The sequence below is a fragment of the Panthera pardus genome, unplaced genomic scaffold (assembly GCF_024362965.1).
Source record: "Panthera pardus isolate Hobbes unplaced genomic scaffold, ASM2436296v1 HiC_scaffold_2, whole genome shotgun sequence".
NCBI classification, from domain to species: domain Eukaryota; kingdom Metazoa; phylum Chordata; class Mammalia; order Carnivora; family Felidae; genus Panthera; species Panthera pardus.
The window spans coordinates 82,096,390-82,120,719 of record NW_026526765.1 but is presented as its reverse complement, the minus strand read 5'-3'; the positions used below and the strand labels follow the sequence as shown (position 1 = coordinate 82,120,719).

The window sequence follows — 24,330 nt, the reverse complement described above, 5'->3', positions numbered from 1 at the left end:
GTTTGAGCCCCGCGTCGGGCTCTGTGCGGACAGCTCAGAGCTTGAAGCCTGCTTCAGATTCTGTGTCTCCCCCTCTCTCTGCCCCTCTCATGCTCATGCTCTGTCTCTGTTTCTCAATAATAAATAAATGTTAAAAAAAAAAAGAAAAAAGAAAATCAGAGCTGTTAAGTAAGTTGCTCATGGATGCACAGTTAACAGGAGATGAAGTTAAAATTCCAACCAAGCTTGTTTGACTCTAATGCCTGTGATTTTTCTACTACACAGGGATGGGGGAAGGGCTTTGACATGCTTCTATATATATCATACCATTTCTCATTGTGACTGATGAATGAGGCCAATGGATCTAATGAATCTATGCTATTAGAGAAGGTGAGTCTATGCCTCCTAGGGAAGGTGAATCAGAGACATCCCCAAGTAAATCATTCCAGTGTGACAATCTTCATCCTCAGGAAATAGTTCTTTATACAAGGCCTGACTCCGTTATGATAAGATTTTGTTTAATTCTTTCTGTTTTGTCTAAACTGAAGCTACACTTGATAACTTTGGTCTATATGATTTAAAGAAAAATATAAGTGGGGCTCAGTAAACTGTGAAGCATGATATAGATGTTAGACATTACAAGTACGCTGATATCCTTAAGCTTACTACCAGCATCCCCTCTCAACACCTCCCCTCACTGCAATGACACATAAATATCTGTGCTCAAAATAAGGACTGACTTGTAGGATTTGTCTTTTCTTATTTAATCATTTGGGGGTTTTCTCAAAACTCTCCACATTCCTGAAGTAACTTTAATGTCCAGCTTTTTGTATGCCTAGGCCTGGGTATAATGAAATAATGATCCCAATTTCCTATTGTGAAATTCCCATTTCGACAGTTAGATTTTATCAAAATGATACAAACTTTAAAAATATTTATAAATGTAAATGCAGGCTATTATATGGTAACCTGTTATAATGCATTCTTTAGGGGAGTCAGTGTAACCAAAAAGTTTAAAATTGCTACTTTTAACACAGTGGTTCCCAACTATGGGCTGAGGACCCTGGGGATTGGGAGCTTTGCAGCACATACTTGGAGGGATATTAAAATCTACATACCTATATGAAATTTCTCAGTCATGCCCTCATGATTTCAAATTCATCTATGTAACTATGCTACCTGCTAAAATATAAGGAGCTCCATAATATCAGAGCCATTTGGATCACTGTTTTGTTTTGTTTTAAATCGCCAGCACTTAGTACAGAATCAGACACATTGTTGGTCCCCAATAAACATCCCATGACTAACTGAATGAATCACTGACTTAATGGTGTGGGTGGTAGACCTCTGTTCCTCTTGACTTTTGTTGACTCCACTTGGATATCTAATAGACATTCCATCATCAACAATGTCCAACACTTAAGTCTTGATCCTCTCTCCTGCTAACTGCTCCTCCCTCAGGCTTTGTTGGGTCAGGTAATGACTTCATCATTTGACAACTGCTTATGCAAGACACCTGGAAATTGTTCTCAATACCTCCTTCTTCTCCATGCATTGCATCCAGGACACCACCAAGTCCGATTAATCCCCAAACTCACTTTATCTATCTTCTCTGCCTCCAATCTAGTTAAGCTGCTACCATGATTTCTTTGCTGTACTACTATAATAATAGCCTCCTAATTGGGTTCTCCACACCTTCTGTGTCCCCCTCCATTAGTTCACTAGATGACAGGCAGAGCTTTTAAAAATACAAATCTAATCTTCCCCCTTCTTTGCCTAACACATCTCAACAGCTTTCAGTTACACCTACAATAAAATCCAAAATCTGTAACATGGTAGACAGGACTTGCCATGTCTCCAACTCCATTTTGGGCCCTTCACCACGTTCCAGCTATCCTGTCATTGGAAGTTATTTTCTGCTTCCAGTCTTTGCATATTCTAGCAAGACTCTGTGCTTGAAAAGTCCCTCCCTCCCATTCTCTTCCCCTTTTGCCTGGCTGGCATTGTATTTTCCTCCTGGTCTTAGTTTAAATATAACCTGCTCAGAGATACCTTTCTCAACCTCCCAATCTGAATTAATTTTTGTTATTATTTTTCCTTGGCATTTGCTCTTTGCTTAACAGCACTAATCATTATGAATGTTACTTATAGTTTACTTTGTATGTCTAACTGCTTATTGTGTGCATTTTTCCACTGGCTATGACCCCCATAAAGGCCAAGACTCTTCCCCAGCACATGGCACAGTGTCTGGAGCAGAGGAGGCACTCAGTAAATATTTGTTAAATAGATATGGCGGTATAGATTAATGACTATTGAGTCAATTTACAGTGTACAGAGTACTATTAAATGCATCCTCTGAGATGTTGATAAAAGACGACGTTATCCACCTATATTGAAGATGAGAAACAATCTGAGATTCAGTGTGACTTGCCCCCAGTCATGTAATGAGTAAGCCAGGAAGTAACAGGATAGAAGCAAACTTAGATTTTCAGACGCAATGTTCCCTCTACTTCTGTCCCAAACATCCTTATTTTCCTGCTTTTCTCTAAAGTACCATCAGGGAATAATTTTGGAAAGATGTTGAATAATCATCAGATACTATAAATAATGCTACTAATGACAAGCAGCCTCCTCTGGTCTATAGAATGCTCACACTCAGTATTTGTTTATCCACCCTACAAGTGAGTCTTCATTTTACAGATGAGAAAACCAGGACAGGCGAAGTGGCTCATTCAAGTCACACGAGAACTCACATCTGAAGACCAGTCAAATCACTTTTTCCGGCACATCATCACCAAACACTCATTTCAGGATGTAACACTGCTCTCTTTCTTTTGTCCAAAAAGTAACAATAACTCTTTTATGAGAAAAGTGACTTCAAGAAACTGGGCCTTGTGTTTTTAAATTGGGTCTCACTCCATTTAGTTTAGGTATTCTGTAAAAGGACTGACAAAACTTCCAGTAATTCAGCACAGAAGCCTATACACACAAAAGTAAATCCTTTTGAGACACAATCTGTTTCTTGCCCCTTCCCAGAAACATTTTCCTCACCTGCCATACAGGTGAACTGACAAAATTCCCAGTTTCGGGAATCCTGCTGGGTCGTCCTCAGGTCCATAGTAGAAGTTAAATTACAAAAGGGGATCTACATCACTCCAGGGAACATGCGCTGACGACTTACTATATCAGATATAATACACCACCCAACAAGCCTGTGAGATCACTTCTAGCGCTGTCTTGAAGTTACATTGAAGAAACGACAGCATAGAACAGGTGAGTAAAGTCGAGGCCACCTCCAAACACACTTTTCATGCTTGGTGTCATATCGATGATGCCGCTTGAGGCAGTATGTATCCAATGGCCTGAGGAAATAACAATCCAGCCAATAAAAGCAGGTCTACAGGTTAAGTTAGGGATGAGGGACAGATTTTTGAATGGTGACAGGCACAAAGATCACAGGGATTGGTAGAAGAGAGACAGTTTTGACAGACTCTGAAAACATGTTATGATGGTAAAATATTTCATAAACATGTGGCTTCGGCCACAGGGTGACCTGGATTAGAGATAGCAAGTATGTTAGCAAACATAAACATGCTGTACATGAAAAACAAATCCAGATGCACGCTCATGATGAGTCGGTCATCTGACTTTCTCTGCTTTGTTTTGACTCCCCAACGTAAAATTTGCTGCATGTCTCTTTCTAACCATCACTTAGAATCTTCTGATGTTACTATTAAAATTTAGTATTTTTTTAATATCATGTTTATTTAAGGAATTTCTAATTGTTTTCAAGTTCTTAACATAGAGGACCTTTGTGACTTAGAGTCCTTAATAGTTCAAGACTTTTGCCTTGTGATACAAATGTAGGGGACTGGAGACATTGTTTTTTGTTTTTTGTTTTGTTTTTTTTTTAATTTTAATTTTAATTTTTTTATTTAGGTTCAGTAAAAGATTTGTATCTAACACTCTTCTTAAAAAATATTCTTCCTATAAAATTGGTTTCTTGACCATATCTGTACAAACACATATGTTTATCATTTTACATGAATGAAATACAATATTATTGTCTCAAACGTACTTGATGCTCAATAACTGGTAGATAAATAAACTTCTGAATATCCTGGATTTTCATATCAATTTATTTAAATATACATAACTATATATATAACAGGATATAATCTACTTGGATAAATGTGTGAACACATTTACCTAGAATTATGACTGTAGATAAACAGGTTACTTACATTTTAAAAGTACAACTAAGGCTGTAATGAGTACCCTTGAGTTTATACCCAACACTTCCTATTACGTCCTCTAGGTAAATTTCTAAAAATAAAATGGTTAGTCAAAATGTGCTAATTTCCATCTAATAAATATTTCCCACTCTCTTCTGGAAAAATTATAAAACACTTCAGTCATTTTGACCTCATTGGTGCAGTTGTAATTGTTTAACATCTCAGAATAAGATTCTCATATTCCAAAGCTGTTACTTAACATTGTTTACAAAACCTTGAGTCAGCAGTATACACAGCCAATGGATACAATCTTTAATCCACTTTCACTGTGGTTTCCAAGTTTGCTCTTGTGTCTAATACTTCTACTTTCTATGTTTAAAGGTGTTTTTCTAACTTTATTTTAGCAAGTTATGACTTATTGATTATTAATAGGCATTATATGCTTCTTTAAAAAAGGAACTTTTGTGGACAAGCATACTTAGAAAATGCTGGTTTAGAACAAAATTAAATAGATTCATTTTCCATGGCCTTTAAATAAGTGAATGTGCACCATGACTCTCCAAGAAGGGGATATGACCTGTGGCATTTTTCCAGGGTTCTTTGACCATGGGGCCTCTTTTTCTTGAGTGCATTTTTCAGACTCACAATCCCTAATTTGTATTTTGGAAATAGTACCTTATTATATTTCATACATAAGGAATTTCCCACATGTTTTAGAATTTATTTTAGTGTAACAGACTATCCAGTGAACTCAAATTATTTTATTTTAATAAAACTCCCAAGCTCCTAACATGTGGTTAATCTTTTCTGGTGGTTATAACCAGAAACCTGGTTATAACCAGGTTATATATATTATGTTATATATATATATGTTATAATAATAATTATATAATTATATAATATAATAATTATACAATAATTAATATATAATTATATAATTTTATTATTACATATATAAATAAATAATTTATAATAAATATATAAATATATTTTATTTATGTATTAAAATTATTTCCAAATATATGTATTTAGTTTGTTGGTTCAAAAAACCAAAAAATTAATAAATTCACCTGATAGTGCTGCTGCTTTGTTGCATTATTGCATTCAACCACAAGATGGCACTAACACTTATCAAATTGTTGTGAGGCATGTGGCTCTATTCAAAATTAAGGCATCTCTACTGCACACATCTTGGCTCTTAAGCATTTTCTAGCAATTTGTGCTTTGCTGTTATTAGCTAAGCCATGATCCTCATTAAAACATTTTTTATGGTGCTAATGAAATGAAAACAGGGAAATAAGTATGGAAGAAGAAAGCAGGATAAGTTAGCTCTAAAATAAAATTCAGGTTTTATTTTTATTAATGTCATTGTCAAGAGCAACCTTTCTTCCACATGCATTTTATCAGATAGCATTAACTTCAGAATTTATTTCTAAAAATTAATTCTTTTATTTTATAATTATAAATTCTATGCTTTAAAAATTCTAGATTAATCTAGTCCTAGGGATTATTAATTATTTCTGAAGCTTAGGATCAAAATTGTCTCAAAAAGAAGAATTAGATGGTATGTAAAATGTTTTCTCATGTACTAAAGGAATACATGCCCCAATGCTATGCTTTATCTTATTTTATTTTATTTGGAGCCATGTCACTGATGAGCACTTTGACATTTTGTGTGATAATTTAGCCTTTAATGTAATTTAAGTCTAACACAGAACTAAACTCCGAATGGGTCCACTTTTGTGTGCAATCAACACAGCATACACAAGATGGCAGCCTCTTTTCCCTTAAAATAGCATTAACGATATTTCAGTGTAAATACTGGTTTTTCTCCTCAGAATTAACGAGCCTCCTGGTTAACAAGTTTAAATCTCTTATCCCAAACCTTGTATGTACAACTACTCCTGTTTTGGGGATTTAGAGTCATTCAATGATGCTGACCCCTAATCAAAAATAATGCCAAACTGAAACTCAGTCTCATATTGGAAGTAAGGAGAGAGAAGGAGGAGGAAGAGGAAGAGGAAGAGAAAGAAGAGGACAACAAAGAGAAGTGGACATAAGTATTGAGTGTGGACAGTTAAAAACAATTCGAATTTAAGGTGGATTTTCCTGAAGGTACTGGTTTTTCTAGAAATATTTAAAGCTAGCATCTAGGTTGCCCAAATGCAACAGAGAGAGTGTGTATTGTATAATAAGGTTCTTCACACTTGAAAGAGGCCTGTAAAGGTAATGTTCAAGCATACTTAGAGAATACGTTATGTCTTTACATACATTTAGTTTTCACTAATGACTTAAACATCTTCAAAACATATATTTATGTATGAAAATTATTTCCTTAAACTCTCCCATTCCTGCTTCATTTTTCGTTGGAGATTTGGAGTGCCCTATGAGTGACATATTACATAGGGGAAAATAACTAAAAATATTAAAATTCAAATGCAAACGGTTTCTAACAGCATATGGCCTACTGTAATAAAATAAGAGTAAACTTTTTTGACAATGAGAAATATAAATATTCCAATGATTTTGAAATTTGTGGTTAATGAAGTTACCATGATACAGCACATAGACGAACTAAAAATAATACTGTGATGTAACACAGCGTAGGGCTGAACTAAGTATATTTCTTTCTTTGAAGGGTAGAAGGCACTTCAAGGCACACTGTAGAGAGAAGGCGTAAGTGACAAGAATAGGCTATTGATTTTTATGAGTGATTTTCTGGCTTACTTTTCTCTTGTAAATGCAGAGTTCAGGATATGTGAGAAAAGATTCTACATGTTATATTTGGGATAAATACAGCTTACTCAATTCCTTTTCATATGTGGCATAAATTACAGCTGGTATCTACATGGAACTTCTCGATAACGTCTGCAAGTATAGGTAAACTAAAATGTGGAAGGGCAGTGGTTACTTATGTTTTTTTTTCACACTTCTTTAGACAAATTGCTTTAATTTTGAATATAAATTATATATTAATCCGTGATATAGGAGAAACACAGTGCAGGAGTGCCCTAGATGTCATTTTTTCTAAAGGGCTTTACCCCCATTGCCTCTGGGTGCTCCCTCTATGACCAGTAATTAATTAATGCATTGACTAGATACAACAGATATTCTTTGCCATTTCCCTTTTTTCTTTTTCTTTTTGTTTCCAAAGGGAAACAGTTTTCCCTGGAATTCTGTTAGAATATATTGCTACATTGGTACAGCCATCATAACCCCCTAAAAAATCAAATATAAGAAAATTTAAAAGTACTTTAATTTTCCCATTAAAAAAAATCAGGATATTAAAAAATTACACCCCAAAGTTTCTATGCTTTTTTAACTTTTTTTTCTTCTGGCTATCCCAGTACTTTTCTGAAATTGTTTCCTTGTGTGTCACCCATAACTTTTAACTACCGATTTCAGTGGGCTTTTCTCAGTCTTCCAACTGTGGACTGGGATTTCTTTCTTTCTTTCTTTCTTTCTTTCTTTCTTTCTTTCTTTCTTTCTTTCTCTCTCTCTCTCTCTCTCTCTCTCTCTCTCTCTCTCTCTCTCTGTGTGTGTGTGTGTGTGTGTGTGTGCGTGTTTCCTCCCTCTCTTTGTCTCCCTCTTTCTTTGGATTCTGTGACTCTGCTCTTGGTAATCCTATGGTGAAAAGAATATTGGCCATAGTCAGTTTTGCTTTTTACAGGCAGTGTACTCTTAACAAAGTCTCTTGTCTATAGTTTTTTAATCCTTAAAATGAGACAACTTCCCAAGTTTCTCTGAAGAAAGTAAACAATAAGATTTCACTTACATGCCACTGAGAGAGAAGACGCTACTCCACATAAGAGAATTTTTCAAAAAACTAAAAATTGTCACATGAAACAACAAGACCTGTTTTACTAATAGATTTGAAGGAATTATTTCTGAAATTTATCCTCTTTTGTCCTTTTTGGGTAAATAATGAATGTAATTTTTTTAAAAAATGGGGCAAGACCACTATCTGGGTGGCTCAGTCAGTGAAGGTCACAATCAGGTCATGATCTCACAGTCAAAGGATCAAGCTTTGTGTTGGCTCCACACTTGTGGTGTGGACCTTGTTTGGGATTTTTCAATTTCAATTTCTGGAATTCCCAAGTGAATGCTGCTAAAAGTCAGAAAATACCTCACAGAGAGATATTTATCACAGAGAGTTCCCCCGGTCGTAAGTATCTCTATAATCCGTAATATATTCTATATATTCTTAATTTGCTCTAGTCCTTTCAATTTAGAGTTGTTATAAACTCAACAACGGTAATATTTCTGTTATTATACATGCCAGTGAATAAAATGTGGTTCTTAAAATATAACAAGTTAAAAGTGATTTGAGGTGTAAGGAGTCTGAGTTCCTGGAATCACTGCATGGAGGGGAGCCATCTGCCAAGAAGCACGTGCCTTGGACAATTATGTGGATGAGGAATAAACTTCTATTACATTTGAGCCATTAAATATTTTAAAGGTGCATTTATAACAGCAGCTCAGCCTACCTTAACCAAAACAGATTCCTACATCATGTAAATTCTAATCATTAAAATTCTACTTGCAACTACAGTTTAGCCTGTACCACCTGATAAATGCTCCTGAACCCTCTGATTCTAATTCTTAAAATATCTCTTGAAATCATCTCCGATTTCATTGCTCAAGTGAGCATTGCCTCACTATTCCTTACCTAGATTATTAAGCACCTTCTGTTTGGTCTCCTTGCCTCCCTTCAAATCCCTTCCCCAAAGGCTACTACAGTTCTCTGTCAAACATAAATTGGGCCACCTCCACCTGATTCATCTTGGACCACATTTTACTCCATCTTCCCCATCCACAAGCAGGTCTGTGGGTAACCCAGGCCCCAGAGCTCAGGCTCGGAGCCAGTTTTCAAAGCTTCTCCTTGTCCAGGGAATTTTATATAAACTGGGTATTTTTTTTTTATTATTGTTTTATACTCTTAACCAGGGAGACTTCTGATCTTAATTTGGCTTCCCTGGCAGAATGAACCCCATTATCCATTTCTTTAATTTTTTTTTTTTTTAGTAATAGAGCCTCTGTGAGGTTAGCAACACATGTGATGACCTCAATAAGGAAATTCATATCCTCCAAGCAACAGGTGTGGCCATATGACAAGTTCTTGCTGGTAGATGGGAGCAGAAGTGGCAAACACAACTTCTGGATCTTCTGGTGAAAAGTGGAGCAAGTGCTTTGAATCAGAGAAGAAAGCATGAAGTGATGTAGGCAGAGCCTCTTCATCAGCCTGTGATCTCTCCCTTTTGGACTCAATGTGGGAGGAAACATCTTTCCACTATACTTACAGCTTTCTTGTTACCAGAAGTTTGGCTTGCACTCTAAGATAACTTTCTAAATGTTTATTTATTTTTGAGAGCATAGAAGTGGGGGAGGGGCAGAAAGAGAGGGGGACAGAGGATCCAAAGTGGGCTCCGCACTCACAGCAGCAAGCCCAGTGTGGGGCTCGAACTCACAAACCATGAGATCATGACCTGAGCCAAAACCAAGAGTCGGACGCTCAACCAATTTAGGCACCCCTGAGACAACTTTCTAAATAGATTTTGCTTCCAGACGAGTATGATTTTTTATTGGAATGATTTGACTTTATATAGCTAATCAATCTTGTTTGAGTTCCATTCAATCCATTTCATTAAGATCAGGTGGTATGAACTAGTTTCCCCCACAGCCTGGCCATTCCTGGGCACTGAGCCTTCTGACTGACTGCAGTGGAAGATAAAATCCAGTCAAGAAAAGAAAACAGATTGAGATGTAAAGGAGCTAACTTTCATGAATATTTACTATGTACCTGGGGCTTTTCACACAATATTTCATTTAGTTATAACTATAGCCCTGTGAGGTGAGTTAAACTAGTGGATAGAAGGTGTCCAAAAGATGTTTGCTGAAAAAATGAATAAATTAATATTCTTAGTACTTTATAGGTGAGTAAGCTGGTTCAGAGACGTTAGGCTGCTTGACCTGGTTATAGGATCCGTTTGATTCTAGATTCCAAATGTGCTTCACTACACTATGATGCTTACCTACTATAAGCTTTTTAAATCAATAGACATGTTCCACCTAGCTCAAGCTCTTATTTTTGGGCTCAGTCCTCCCATATGGTGCCCCCATTAGAAACTGGATTCTATATTAGGAAGCCACAGATCTCACTGAACTTGGCAATCTTTAACTCTTGAACCATAATCATGACAGTGTAGCAGTTAGACAAGCATGGATGAATATGATTGGGCAGATTTATTTAGTGCCCTTTGCCTCTATCTAATAGGAAATCTCATGAAGGCAAGAACTCTTCTGCATCCCAGAACTTACCATGAAGCAGGTGCTCAACTCATCAATAAATATTTGTTGACTTGTATGAATGACATACATTACCATAAATATACTGGCTTTGCTAAGCTGGGCACTTATTCAGATGCTTAAAACTGGACTTCTCTGCAGAGAACAAAATTGTTCAGTGGTGCTCCACAAAAAAATCTAATTAAAAAGTATAAAATTATACTTTAATGTATTTTGAAGGCTTATTTTCACTCCATCCACAACAGAGGTGGTTTGGTGCCATGTAGGGTATTGGTAAAGAGGTAGACCTCCAAGTTAGAAAGCCTGCTCTCTAATGTCAGCTCCAGTACTTACTGACTATGTGAACTGCAAAAAGCCACTTGACTCAGATGAAAATGAAGGTGATATAAAACCTCATGAAGGTCGTTGCGAGGGTTTAATTACTTAATTTGTGTAAAGTACTTACCACAGTTACTGGCACAAACAAAACATTCAATAACAATTAGCAAGTATTCTTACTCTTATTCAGATGCATGGAGACAAAATAATATAATTACATCACAATTTGAAAACTTGAATATAACAAAATTAAAATAAAGAACTAGAAACATATCAAAATGGGTATCAAATCTCTGATTTTCCATGTTGAATAATTCATTTCAGTTGAGATAACAGTTGCAATTTAGCTATTTTCCTTAATCATTTAAGAATACATAAATATACACCAGAAAAGTAATGATTATTTTCCAGGGATTTCTCCTTCCCAGTTGTGTTAAAGACAGTAATTCTAATTAAAAAAAAAAGAAAAAGAAAAAAGAATGAATGAAAGAAAGAAAAAAAGAAAAAAAATGAAAGAAAAAAAAAGAAGAAAAAAAGAATGAATGAAAGAAAGAAAAAAATAGCCTTGAAATAATTATAAACACTGCATGAACAAACATAAGTATAAGGAAGTATCGTAAAATCGGACATTAAAATAACTGGAGCCTACAGAACATATCCTCTAAAAAAAAGGGGGGGGGAGTAATTATAACCCTAAGAAGAAAACAAAATCCTCTTCATCAATCAAAACTGTAAGTAATAGCACTGTGAATAGTTTTATGACTCTTGTTGATTGATTACCATCATTAACTGAACCAATTTCAAATGACTATATTGCAGGATGATTAAAATGCATCACAGAGGTATGGTCATGGAATTATCCATTCCTTGGCATATTCACAAATTCAATTTGAGAAAAAAAAGAAAAGTCAATGATTTCCTCTTTGTCTCCCTGCTTCTACTCTTCCTCACTCCAACTCATTCTCCAAAATCTTATGCCTGGATATTTTTTTGGACACAAGTCTGATGTTTCCCTTGCTTTAAATTCTTCATTGCTTTCTCACTGATTTCAGAATAAAGTTCAAACTTCTTAGCATGTCATACAAATATTTCTCTAATTTCTCCAGACTCCATCTCACTAGACCTCCAATATACAGAACAACTTGTAGCACCTCAAATTCCCATCTTCTCTCTCACACCTGTGTCCCTCCTCATCCCTTTCCCTTTGCCTTGAACTTGACAGTGTCCACCATCCTCTGTCCTATTCTGGTACCAAATGCGAGTCTCCCTGCTATGCAGACATCTTTCCCAAGCCGTCCTATGGACACTATTTGGCCCTTCTCTTACTCTCCCAAACGTCCTCTGCAACACCACCTGCCATGTTGAGGACTTGTTTACTTGTGATCCCTGGTGTTTGGCACAACTCCTGGGTTATCATATGTGATCAAGAAATGTTGGTTGATGTGACAACACTCATGTAGAAGTGAATAAAGGAATGTCTGTCGCATGTCAAGATAACACAGAAACTAGTAAGGGAACCAGTATGTAGGTTGTATACCCTTTATTTCCTCCCTTCTCTCATTCACTATGATTGTAAGAATCTTATTTGGATTTTATTATCAAATACTGAATCTGAACTATCAGAAGCTTAATATCACAACAGCATTGTGCTATCACTTGTACAAAAGTAAGCCTTTTGCCATTGCCACTTTCCCAAATTACGGTGATTGATGTTCACTATAATTAGTAAAAAATGGTCAGGCTGTCCTAGCTTTACAACGTGCTTTTCGACAATCTCATTTTACCAGCAATCTGCTTAGAATGTTTACTTATTTGATAAATTGATTTGGATTTATTCAGAACAATCAACTAGAAATCATACCAGGGTAAATAAAGGTGAATGTGTGACATTCACACATTCTTGTGTGACATACTTGTGACATACGTCTTCTATTATGTCAATGTCCAACAAATAGGTGTACTAAACACACAGTAAGCAGTGTGATATTTTCATGCAAAATACTTAGAAGGAAGGTTATTTTTTAAGCTTATTTTTATTAAAAATTTTTTAACGTTTATTTATTTTTTGAGAGACAAAAGAGACAGCGTGAGGGGGGAGGGGCAGAGAGAGAGGGAGACACAGAATCTGAAGGAGACTCCTGGCTCTGAATTGTCAGCACAAAGCCCGATGTGGGGCTCAAACTCATGAGCTGTGAGATCATGACCTGAGTTGAAGTTGGGCAATTAACTGACTGAGCCACCCAGGCACTCCAAGTTTATTTTTATTTATTTTGAGACAGAGATAGAAAGCAAGTGGAGGAAGCATAGAGAGAGATGGAGACAAAATTTCAAGCAGGCCCCATGCTGTCAGTGCAGAGCTGGATGCAGCACTTGAACTCATGAACTGTGAGATCATGACCTGAGCTGATATCAAGAGTTGGGTGCTTATAGCCAAATTATGGAAAGAGCCTAAATGTCCATCAACTGATGAATGGATAAAGAAATTGTGGTTTATATACACAATGGAGTACTACGTGGCAATGAGAAAGAACGAAATATGGCCCTTTGTAGCAACATGGATGGAACTGGAGAGTGTGGTGCTAAGTGAAATAAGCCATACAGAGAAAGACAGATACCATATGGTTTCACTCTTATGTGGATCCTGAGGAACTTAACAGAAACCCATGGGGGAGGGGAAGGAAAAAAAAAAAGAGGTTAGAGTGGGAGAGAGCCAAAGCATAAGAGACTGTTAAAAACTGAGAACAAACTGAGGGTTGATGGGGGGTGGGAGGGAGGGGAGGGTGGGTGATGGGTATTGAGGAGGGCACCTTTTGGGATGAGCACTGGGTGCTGTATGGAAACAAATTTGACAATAAATTTCATATATTGAAAAGAAAAGAAAAGAAAGGGACCTTAGGCCAAAAAAAAAAAAAAAAAAAGAGTTGGATGCTTAACCGACTGAGCCACCCAGGCTCCTCAGAAGGAAGGTTATTTTTATGTGTACAGAAGAATTATGGCTGATACTGCTACCTTTCACTGCTATCTGTGTTTTACTCTTCTGTACAAGTAAGTAGCTGAACTACATTTTCTACTCTTTTTATTTAGGTGGGGCTATGTGATTAAGAACTAGGCTCTGGCCAAGGGAATGTGAGCTGAAGGTGCAGGCTAATTCCAGCCCAGCCCATTACATCTTCCCATATGCAATCTTTTTTTCCCCCAACACTGAGAACTTAGATTAGGGCAGGACCACAGGATAGAAAGAGTCTGGAGTTTCTGAATGAAACAGAAGCCCTACAACCAGCTACAATGGACTATGAAGTGATAAATTTTTATTTTGTTAAACCACTGAGATTTGGATGTTCCTCTTTTACAGGTCTTAACACTACTTACTTAACTGATACAAAAATTGATTCCAAAAATGGGTACTGCCATTAAAAAAAAAAAAAAGCCCTAAAATATATGACATTGACTTAGTGGTCAGGTGGTGGCAGCAAGGTAACATTGGAAGGCTGGAAAGTCTTGCTAGGTCATGGTAAACATTCGGTACAACAGTTCCCATGATAACTTGCAAGGCAAAGTACCTGCTATTGAATGTAAGCTTTGGGGGCCATGGTTGGAAAGAGTCAGAATGAAGGTATATATTTTCTACAATTTATTGCCTTTAGTAAGTAATCATAAGAAAGAGATGAGTTTAGATGAAAATAGGCTGATTTACAAGTAAAAATGAAATGAAGTATAAAGAGAAGAATTGAAAAAGTTGTTTTTAGACCCCAAATAATAGAAAACAAGATTGAAAAAAACCTTTGAACAACACAATCCCATTAAAACAACCTAAAGGCAAATGTCAGATTAGCCTTCCCACACAGCTGTATGGTACCTGTCATTATATTAACAGGGAGAAGCAAAGAAGTAAGTCATGTTTGAGGAGTGTAAGAAAGAACATTGGTATGGTTGTTGGCACCTGGAAGACTACTAACTTTTTGAGACTATTAAGTTTTAAGCTGGTTGACATACTTGATCTTGCACCAGCACAAAGCAAGATATGAAAGCTTTGCAATATCCAAGGAGGGCGGTCTACTTCACACACATTTCATATATGGCTATAGAGGATAAAGAACTTCTCAGATGGTGGAGACAATGGTTACAGAGAACAATATACAAGAGGATTCTCCCCAAATAGTGAAGTTCTACTCAAGGAACTTTCCAACCCTCCAACTAAGTGGCCTTCATAAAGCCTGTCCCTGTGGATTTCAGAATTGCTATGGGCAAGAAACTGCTATGTGTCTCCCATGCTCTTATTTTTGGTCATTATCTGTTGGATATGTATGACGTGGTAGGCAGATTTATATTTCAAAGGGCTATAAGGAAACACATTTGCAGTCAAATGCTCTACCACTCAGCTATACCCTCAGGAAACATACTGGGACCTGATAAAGGATTTCCTTCTATTCAGAGATCCTAGACTTGGAGTTGGATAAAGTGATTATATGGGACTCTGGGCTGTTTCCAGAAACAAGCAGAAAAGATAAAGCTTGTTTTTCAGAGAACTGCTCCTCCCTAATCAGCTATTGTGTCTTTTCAGATCCCACTAACAAATCCACTAGCTGTCTCTGCAGAAGCCTGGACTCAAGGTCAAGTGATATGATTCCGGCCTGTGAATAAACAAGACCCTGCATTCCTTTCCTGAGATAAGGAGGCTAAGACTTCTTCCAGTTTATACCAACTCTCAGAGCATGCCAGTAGCCCCTTCCCCTTGTCCTAAGATAACTTCCAGACATCAGTAGCTGAATTTTGACTCATTCTGATGTTAAGTCTTTACCCTAAAGTGAACATGGAATATGTGTTACCTATATGTTTGCTCAATGCCCATGCTCCATCTTTCCTTATAAATAGTCATAAGTTTCCCCGTCCTTTTCATCACTATGTATATAATCTCTACCCCTATGATTGTAAAAATCTTGTTCTCTCCCACGTTAGGAAGGAAGGAGTATTTGAGGCTTGCCCTCCTGTCTCTTCCTTTGGCTACCTCTGGAATAAACACTTTTCTTGCTGCTACCTGAAGTCTCAGTGATTGGCTTTGCTGCACATTAGGCAGATGAACTTGGGTTTGGTTACAAAGAGAGTTAGTAACACTAGATGGGAAAAAAGGTCCAGTGCCTTAATAACTGTGTAGTATTGAGACACCACTCTCCATCACTGACCCCTATTAGCTTATAAGAGTAAGATATAAGAATCTATTATGTTAAGTCACTGATATATGGGGTTTATCTGTTTAGAGCTATTTACATTAACAAATAAAAAAATTAAGCCAAATCATACTATGGTTACATTGTTTGCTAAAATAAATTTTTCATGCATGATTTAAGGCCCTTAAATAAAGGACTTCATTGATATTTAGTTTTTAAAAATACTTTTAAAATCTAATTTGCAAAATATCTCATCAAGTGATTGACAGTTTATTCAAGAAATGATTCTTCACAGAGTTAATACTAAAAATAGAATTCTAAGGACTTACACTGGTTATATTCTACTTTATCATTTTATTAGAATTTAGTGACATTTAAATTTTAAGTTTATTTACTTATTTTGAGAGAGAGAGAGAAAGAGAGGCAGAGAGAGAGAATCCCAAGCAGCCCCACCCAATGCCCCAATGTGGGGCTCAAACTCACTAACCATGAGATCATGACCTGAGCCAAAATCAAGAGTCAGACATTTAACTGACTGAGCCCCCCGAGAGCCCCAGTGACATTTAAAATGGTATTCACAGATATATTTTAGATAGATCATTTTTATTCTTTTATCTGTCTCACCTATTTTAATTAATAACAATGACAAAATAAAAAAGTCCTATTATGCATATTGTTTGTCTTGCCATTCAGCAGTTGTTTTTCCTTCAAAACTGAGTGATGATAAAATAGTCTTATAGAAACATAAAGTCTTAGAATTGGAAGGGACCTTGTCCAGTCTTTCCCTGAATGCAAGAATCCTAGCTACAAATGTGACTGATGACAGATGGTCATGCAGACGGGATGTAGACGTAGCTAGAATACTTTCAACTCAGCACTTCAAAATTAAATCTAGTATTTGTTGAACACATATACTGTGTGATGTAGTATTTTATTTTGGATAAATTATAAAATGTATGTTATAAAACTATTCTGCTTCCTCTGAATCTTTAGAGCTATAATAGCTAGTCTCTATTTCACAGATAGCCCTTCCAAGCATATATACAGTTCTGAATATATTTAGTCATTGGCACAATTATATCTCTGAGGTCATTAAAGATGCAATCAGCAAACTTTATCAATTATTTTTCAATGACAGAATTTTTAAAGGATATGCTTCCACAAGTAAACAATAAAAAGGAAGGATTTTTTCCTTTTACAGTACATGTTTAAAAGGAATGACTACAGGGGTGCCTGGGTGAATCAGTTGGTTGAATGTCTGAGTCTTGATTTCAGCTCAGGTCATGATCCCAGGGTCATGAGATTGAGCCCCAGATTGGGCTCAGCACTGAGCAGGAAGCATGCTTAAGATTCTCTCTCTTTCCCTTTGCTCCTCTCCCCCACTCATTATGCTCTCTCTCTAAAAAAATAAAAATAAAGGGGCTCCTGGGTGGCTCAGTGGGAAAAGCATCTGACTTTGGCTCAGGTCATGATATCACAATTGGTGAGTTCAAGCCTCAGGTCAGGTTCTGTGCTGATAGCTCAGAGCCTGGACCCTGCTTCAGATTCTGTGTCTCCTTCCCTCTCTGCCTTTCCCCCACTCATGCTCTGTCTCTCTGTCTCTCAAAAATAAATCAACATTAAAAAAAATTAAAAAATTAAAAAATGAAAGGAATTATTAGTTACCTACATGTCCCTGGATTATCAATTAAAGCTTTTCTTCAATTACCATATTATTTGATAAGTCAATGATTATAGAAGTTTTATAAGCAAGTAAAAAAGATAAGCAAAGTGAAGTGTTAACACCTACAATGTAACTAAAATACTTGAGGAACAATGAAAAAACCTTCACCCCTTAGTTTAAAAACAGTTAATAAGGGTTTAATGTGACAAGTGACTTCAAAACTTGCAATTATCCTGCTAAGGCATGTCGTCACCAACTGAGAAAAAGATGGCAGATACAGGGGTGTAGTAGGTGTTGTGAATCCTTGTTCCTATCCTCAACACCATATTCCATTCAATTCTCTGTCAGGGTGTGGAAAAGTCCATTGTCTGGGTTGGCAAGTTTAACAAAAACTGTAGAACCAACCCAAGCACTATATTTCCCCATGATCCACTCTTTCTTGCCTTCTGCCTTTCTGCCAAGCTTGCTATTTTTTCCATTTCCATTAATATTCTGTTACTTTTTAAAGGAAGACAGGACTTTTTCTTAATAAAAGATTTGTGCTACTTTGCAGAGTGAATGAATTCTCCAGTTGGTATACTTTTCCTTTTCTGAAACACATTCATGCATTCAACAATATTTACCGGATGTCTATTATGTACTAGGCATTGGGGATTTAGCAAAACATAAAATTAAGTCCCTACTCCTAAGGAGCTTTCGTTCGGGGAGGTAAACTGCCAATAAAGTGGAGGATAATATGTTACATGGTGATAGGTGCATGAAACAACATAAAGCCCTTGGTAAAGGGATGGTGGTCAGAGGGGCCTACTATTTTAGATAGGATATGGACAGAAAGCCTGCCCTGTAAGGAAACATTTGAAAAGGGACCTGAAGCAACGAGGAAGCATTTCAGGCAAAGGAAGCAGCAAATGCAGAGGCCCTGAAGAATTCTAGTGTGGGTGGGATGACTAGAAAGTGAATGGGAGGAGATGAAATCAGAACTTGTTGAAACAACAGATCACATGGGACCGTACAGACCCTTGGTAAGGACCTGGGTTTTTCAAGTGAGTTAAAACAGAAGAGCAAATGAATAAATAGACTAAAATGGTGTAAGATTGCTTTGTCTGATGTCAAAAGATCAGTCTTTATTAGAGAATACACCAACACCTGAAAAATAGGATGTCCTCAAAGGGCCAATTATAACAGGGCAACTATATTGTTTTCTTAAATTACTCCAAGTAATTTTTAAATTTAAGACTAGCTGGGCCGAAATATTTCGACAAAGGCAACCTAAAGGTTAATAATGCATGTAAAATGAATGTGAATTTTTGTACTTCTCATCTTTGTGTCTACACTATATCCTTTAAAATTTAGATTTCTGAACTATATATAACATAGTATAATCGAATATAAATTATATTCAGAATCTGCTATGACTCCTGTTGATGTCAGTAATATAATAATATCAAATGAGATTTGGCAACCAATATTCATCATTACACTATCATACTTAAAATAATGAGAATTCATTAAATACTAATGGTTTGCTCAGCACATAATGAGACCATTATTATTGGAAGCTACTGGGGTAGGCAGAATTCTAAAATGTACCCTCGAGATTTCTCATCTCAATCCCGGACTGTGAATATTGTATCTCATATACGTGACCATGTAGCTTATATGACAAAAGGTATTTTGCAGATGTAATTAGGTCTACTAATCAGTTGACTTTTGAGTTCATCAAAAGGGAGATTGGTAGGGTAGACCCATTCTGATCTAATTTCCTTTAAAAGCACAGTGTTTTCTCTACTTGGTAGCAGATAAATTCATTCCCCTTTCGAAAAACCATAGAGGGAGAAGTAACTCTAAGCCAATATAACAATTCTGCCATTCTCAAAGTGTGGCTTCTGACTTTTGGTTCAGGACAGCCACTCTACTCCCCCTGCCCAGTTTTACTGGGATAAAATTGTGTAAGTTTTCAGATGTACAACATTATTTGGTGTGTGTATACATTGTGAAATAATTATCATAGTAAGATTAGTTAACATGTTCTATCACCTCACATAGTTAACTTTGTGTGTGTGTGTGTGTGTGTGTGTGTGTGTGTGTGTGTGTGTGTGTGGTGAATATATTTAAGATCTATTCTCAGTAAATTTCAAGCATACAATACAATATTACTAACTATAGTCATCATGCTGAACATAGATTCCCAGAAATTATTCATCTTATAACTAGAAGTTTATTCCCTTTGACCATCATCACCCATTTCCCCCATCTCAAGACAACCATTAAACTACTCTGTATTTCTGACATTAGTTTTTTCAGTTCCACATAGAAGTGAGATCACAGAGTATTCACGACAGCCACTCTTGTTCTCTTCATCTCCCAACTGGAAAGAAGGTGGGAGAGGGTTAGAAAACAGCTGTGTATTTGCCTTAGCTGTACGACCCAGACGCTGCATTACCCAAAGTAGCACTTCTGCTTACACCTCATTGGCCAGAAAGTAGAACTAAGCTGCAAGGGAGGCTAGAAAATTCCAGCTGTTGCTATGAATCCTTTTGCGCACAGAAAACATAGAAGTTCTATGATGAAAGATGGGGGTGGGGGAATGGATGTCGGTGGACAACTGGAAGTCTCTACTATAATCCCACAGATGAGCTCAGAACTGCATTGTGAGTACTGAGTTATTCAAATTGTGACGATTTTTTTTCCCATGGAATTGTGTTAGGTAGATAGCTGTTGCATCAAAACTGTCCCCAATTAATCCTAAATCTATTTTCTAGACTCTCCACCTAGACCAAAAAAAGAAAAAAAAAAGAATAATTCCCCTTTTATGTAATAGTCTTCCAAATATTTGAATCAGATTTTCAACATCCCCCATAAGTTTCTAGGCTCAGTACTCTCTAGTCCCTCTCCTACTTTTCCCTATTTAACATTCCTAACTATCTTAAATGTTCTGGAATCATTTTCACTTGTCAAGGAATTTTTTAAAACATGGCCTTCCGCAAAGAACATAGTCCTCAGTGAAAGGCTTTTGGCTAGGAATGTGAGTTGGCAAAGAGGCCAAGGGAGTATTTAAGGTAAAGAACTAAATCAGGTTGTGTTTGCAGGAACAAATGAACATGGTATGCTCTTAAGAAATCTATGAAAATCACACATGCTAGAGTGGAAAAATTTTTGGAGAGGGGGTAATTAACAAGAGATACAATTATTCAATAGTGCATATGGCATCCATAAATGTAGAGTCTTCAAGGCCAGATTACAGAATTATGACATAATCATATTAATATAAAGGGAGCAATGGAGGTAGTACATTGAAATCTACAGTCTAAACTATAAATACCTGCTTTTAAATGTGGATGTCAAAAAAGTAAAACAATGGATATGCATAGCTGTAGAAAGTATCACCTTTTAAAGTTGATAGTTGGCTTTTCTTTAATTTCTTCATAAGGTTATAGCCTTAAAGACAAAGAAATTTTCATAATATATAAAATCGTACTTTAAAAACAAACACATCTTGTATTTAATATAAAAATAAATTGCCTAAAACATATTATATAAGAATAAACATGATATTTATGAATATTAAATATAAAATATTTTTAATATTAAATACTGTCCTCACACTGACATTTTCTTTAATCAAGAAGAGAACACTTGCTAATAAACTTTATAATAGAGATGATTAAGTCATATATTGATATTCTCTTACATCTTATTTAATATAAGTTCTGATGTAAACAATACCCATGGCATTTTAAGTATTCTACAAAAATTTATGTTACTGTGTGATAAAACTAATTAAAATCTCTCAGGGAGATCATTATTCTCTGCTTATAAATCTCCACATCCTCCCAGTATCAGGGAGCAAATGCTCAAGAAAAGATTATGACTGTGGTAAATTTACAAAAGCCATCATTTTCAGAGCTGGTGAGAATGTGTGCTACCAGGCACCAGAAAAGTGAATGAGTGGTGGGAAAGAAAAATAAGACTACAATAAGATACTACCTCTCTCTCTATATATATTAAAAAACAAAAACAAAAAACAAAACAAAACAAAAACCCAAAACAGAAAATAACAAGTGTTGGTGAGAATGTACACAAATTACAATTAGAACCCTTGTGTAATGTTGGAGGAAATGAAAAATGGTACAGTCACTGGGAAAAAGAGTGAGGCAATTCCTCAAAACATTAAAAATGGATCTAGCAATCTCATTTCTGGTTACATATCCAAAGGAAATAAAATCACTATTTCAAACTGATAGCTGCACACCGTGGTCATGACAGCATTATTCATAGTAGCCAAGATGTGAAAACAGCCTAAGGTCTGTTATTAGATGAATGGACAAAGAAAATGTGGTATATACATACAGTGGAATATTACTGAGGCTTAAAAAAGAAGGTAATTGTACCATTTGTGACCTAATGGATAGGTCTAGAAGTTTAATGTATGGACCATTAAGCTAAGTGAAATTAGCTAGACACAGAAAGACAAATACTGCTGATCTCACGTATGTGAAATCTAAGAAAGTCAAAATTACAGTAACAGAGAGTAGAATGCTGATTAGCAGGTGCTGGGGGCAGTGAGGCAAATGGGGAGATGCTGGTCAAAGGGTATATACAAACTATCTATTACAAGGTGAGGAAGTTCTGGAAATCTAATGTATGTCATGATGACTACAATATATGAATATATTATACTATAAATAATACATAATAATACCTTAATAATGAGGTATTGTACACTTGAAATTTGCTGAGAAACTAGGTCTCGATTATTCTTACCAAAAAAAAAAAAAAAAGAAAGGTAAATATGTACGGTGGTGGATATACTAATTAACTTGATTGGGAAAATCATTTTATAATGTATGATATGCAAAACATTACATTGTACACCTTAAACATACAAATTTTTATCAATTACACTTTAGTGAAGCTGGAAAAAATTTATTTTATGGAAAACAAACAAATCATAGTGATCTTAAGAGGCTAATCCAATAAACTAATCTGATCAAACAAAGAAAAATTAGGGGGGAAAAGTACATGAGTGGTAAATGTAACCAAGTACCCTTTTTTGAGATTGAGCAATAGTTTCTCTCCTTAATAATGTAGGCCAGTAAAACAACAGACCATTTAATGGCAATATGTGATATTAACATCACAGTAATATTGATAACTTAATAGGAATGCTATCCTAAAGGAGACAAATGATTTGAAGCCCCAGTCATTAGTGCTTTCAATTTTTGCTTTGTTTGAAATGAGATCTGATTTTTATTTTCTCTTAACATTTTTACACCTATGGGGCGCCTGGATAGCTCAGTTGGTTAGGCATAGACTCTTGGTCTCAGCTCAGGTCATGATCTCACAGTTAATGGGTTTGAGCCTCACATGGGGCTCTGCATTGACAGTGTGGAAATTGCTTGGGATTCTCTCTCTTTCTCCCTCTCTCTCTCTCTCTCTGCCTCTACCCTGCTTACACTCTCTCTCTTTCAATAAATAAATAAACAAAATTAAAAAAATTTTTACACCTACAATGTCTATTTAGAAAAGCAGTATAAAGATCAAAGGCCTTGCTCAAATTCTCTCAGTTCTGAAAAGCACTTTATTTAAAAAATGAATTTCAGGGGCGCCTGGATGGCTCAGTCAGTTAAGCATCTGACTTCAGCTCAGGTCATGATCCTACAGTTCATGGGTTCGAGCCCCGTGTTGGGCTCTGTGCTGACAGCTTAGAGCTTAGAGCGTGGAGCCTGCTTCAGATTCTGTCTCTCCCTCTCTCTCTGCCCCTCCTTATTCTGTCTTTTTTTGTCTCTCAAAAAATGAATGTCAAAAAAAAAAAATTAAAAAAAATGAATTTCAAACTCTTTGCCATCAATTTGTAATTGTGACAATTACTTCTTAAATTCTGTTTATTTAACTCTCAAAACGTGTGTGGAGCAAGTCTGACTTTATCTGGCTCTGTAGCCAGAATGAAATTTTAAAAGTATGAAAAATTAAAATGCCAGAGAAATGCAGGATGTGACTACCACTGCTATGTGGGTTTTTTTTTTTTTCCCTTGCATAGCTGGAAAGAGAGGCTGCTTTTATTAATTTTTGCCAGTCTTACCTACCTATTTCTCTGTTTTCCATGTTTTGTATCAAAGTACCCACTTGGGTTTGCCTTATAGGGGACCTCAGCTAAATTTCAGTCCTTTGATCATGATCTGTTTTACTAAGAATATAATATGGGTCTTTGTTTTTTCTTCACTAAGGACCAGTAGTTCAAACTTCAAAACAGCCTAGCACTGTCCTGGTTGTTGTTTTTATTAAAAAAGTTAACACATATTGCATGCTTACATTTGCCAGGCACTGTCCTTGTCATTTTACATGTCTCAACTCACCATATGCTCAAGATAATTTTATACTGTGTTCTTTTATTATTTTATATTATATATTCTATAATAACTGATGGTTGTAATTTTCATGAGCACCACTGTCATCTATATCAATACCAACATGGGACTTTGCCGGGCTGTTACGTTGCAGGACTCAGAGGATTCCTAGCACGGACCATGTGCTGGGGGTTGTGCAGAGGAACTGCTCAGTAAATGCTCATGGATATTAATTTTTAACACTTGCGCACTTTGTGCTTTTCTGTGTCCCTTCTCACATCCCTGGTGTTCTGAGGAGTTCTGACTTATGTTGAAGA

General features: G+C 36.2%; 1 protein-coding gene across 11 annotated transcripts in view; it reads right to left on the bottom strand.

Moving 5' to 3' along the window:
• MCTP1 (multiple C2 and transmembrane domain containing 1) overlaps window positions 1-24,330 on the bottom strand; it is a 530,890-nt gene that overhangs the window by 242,054 nt on the left and 264,506 nt on the right. The window lies entirely within an intron of this gene.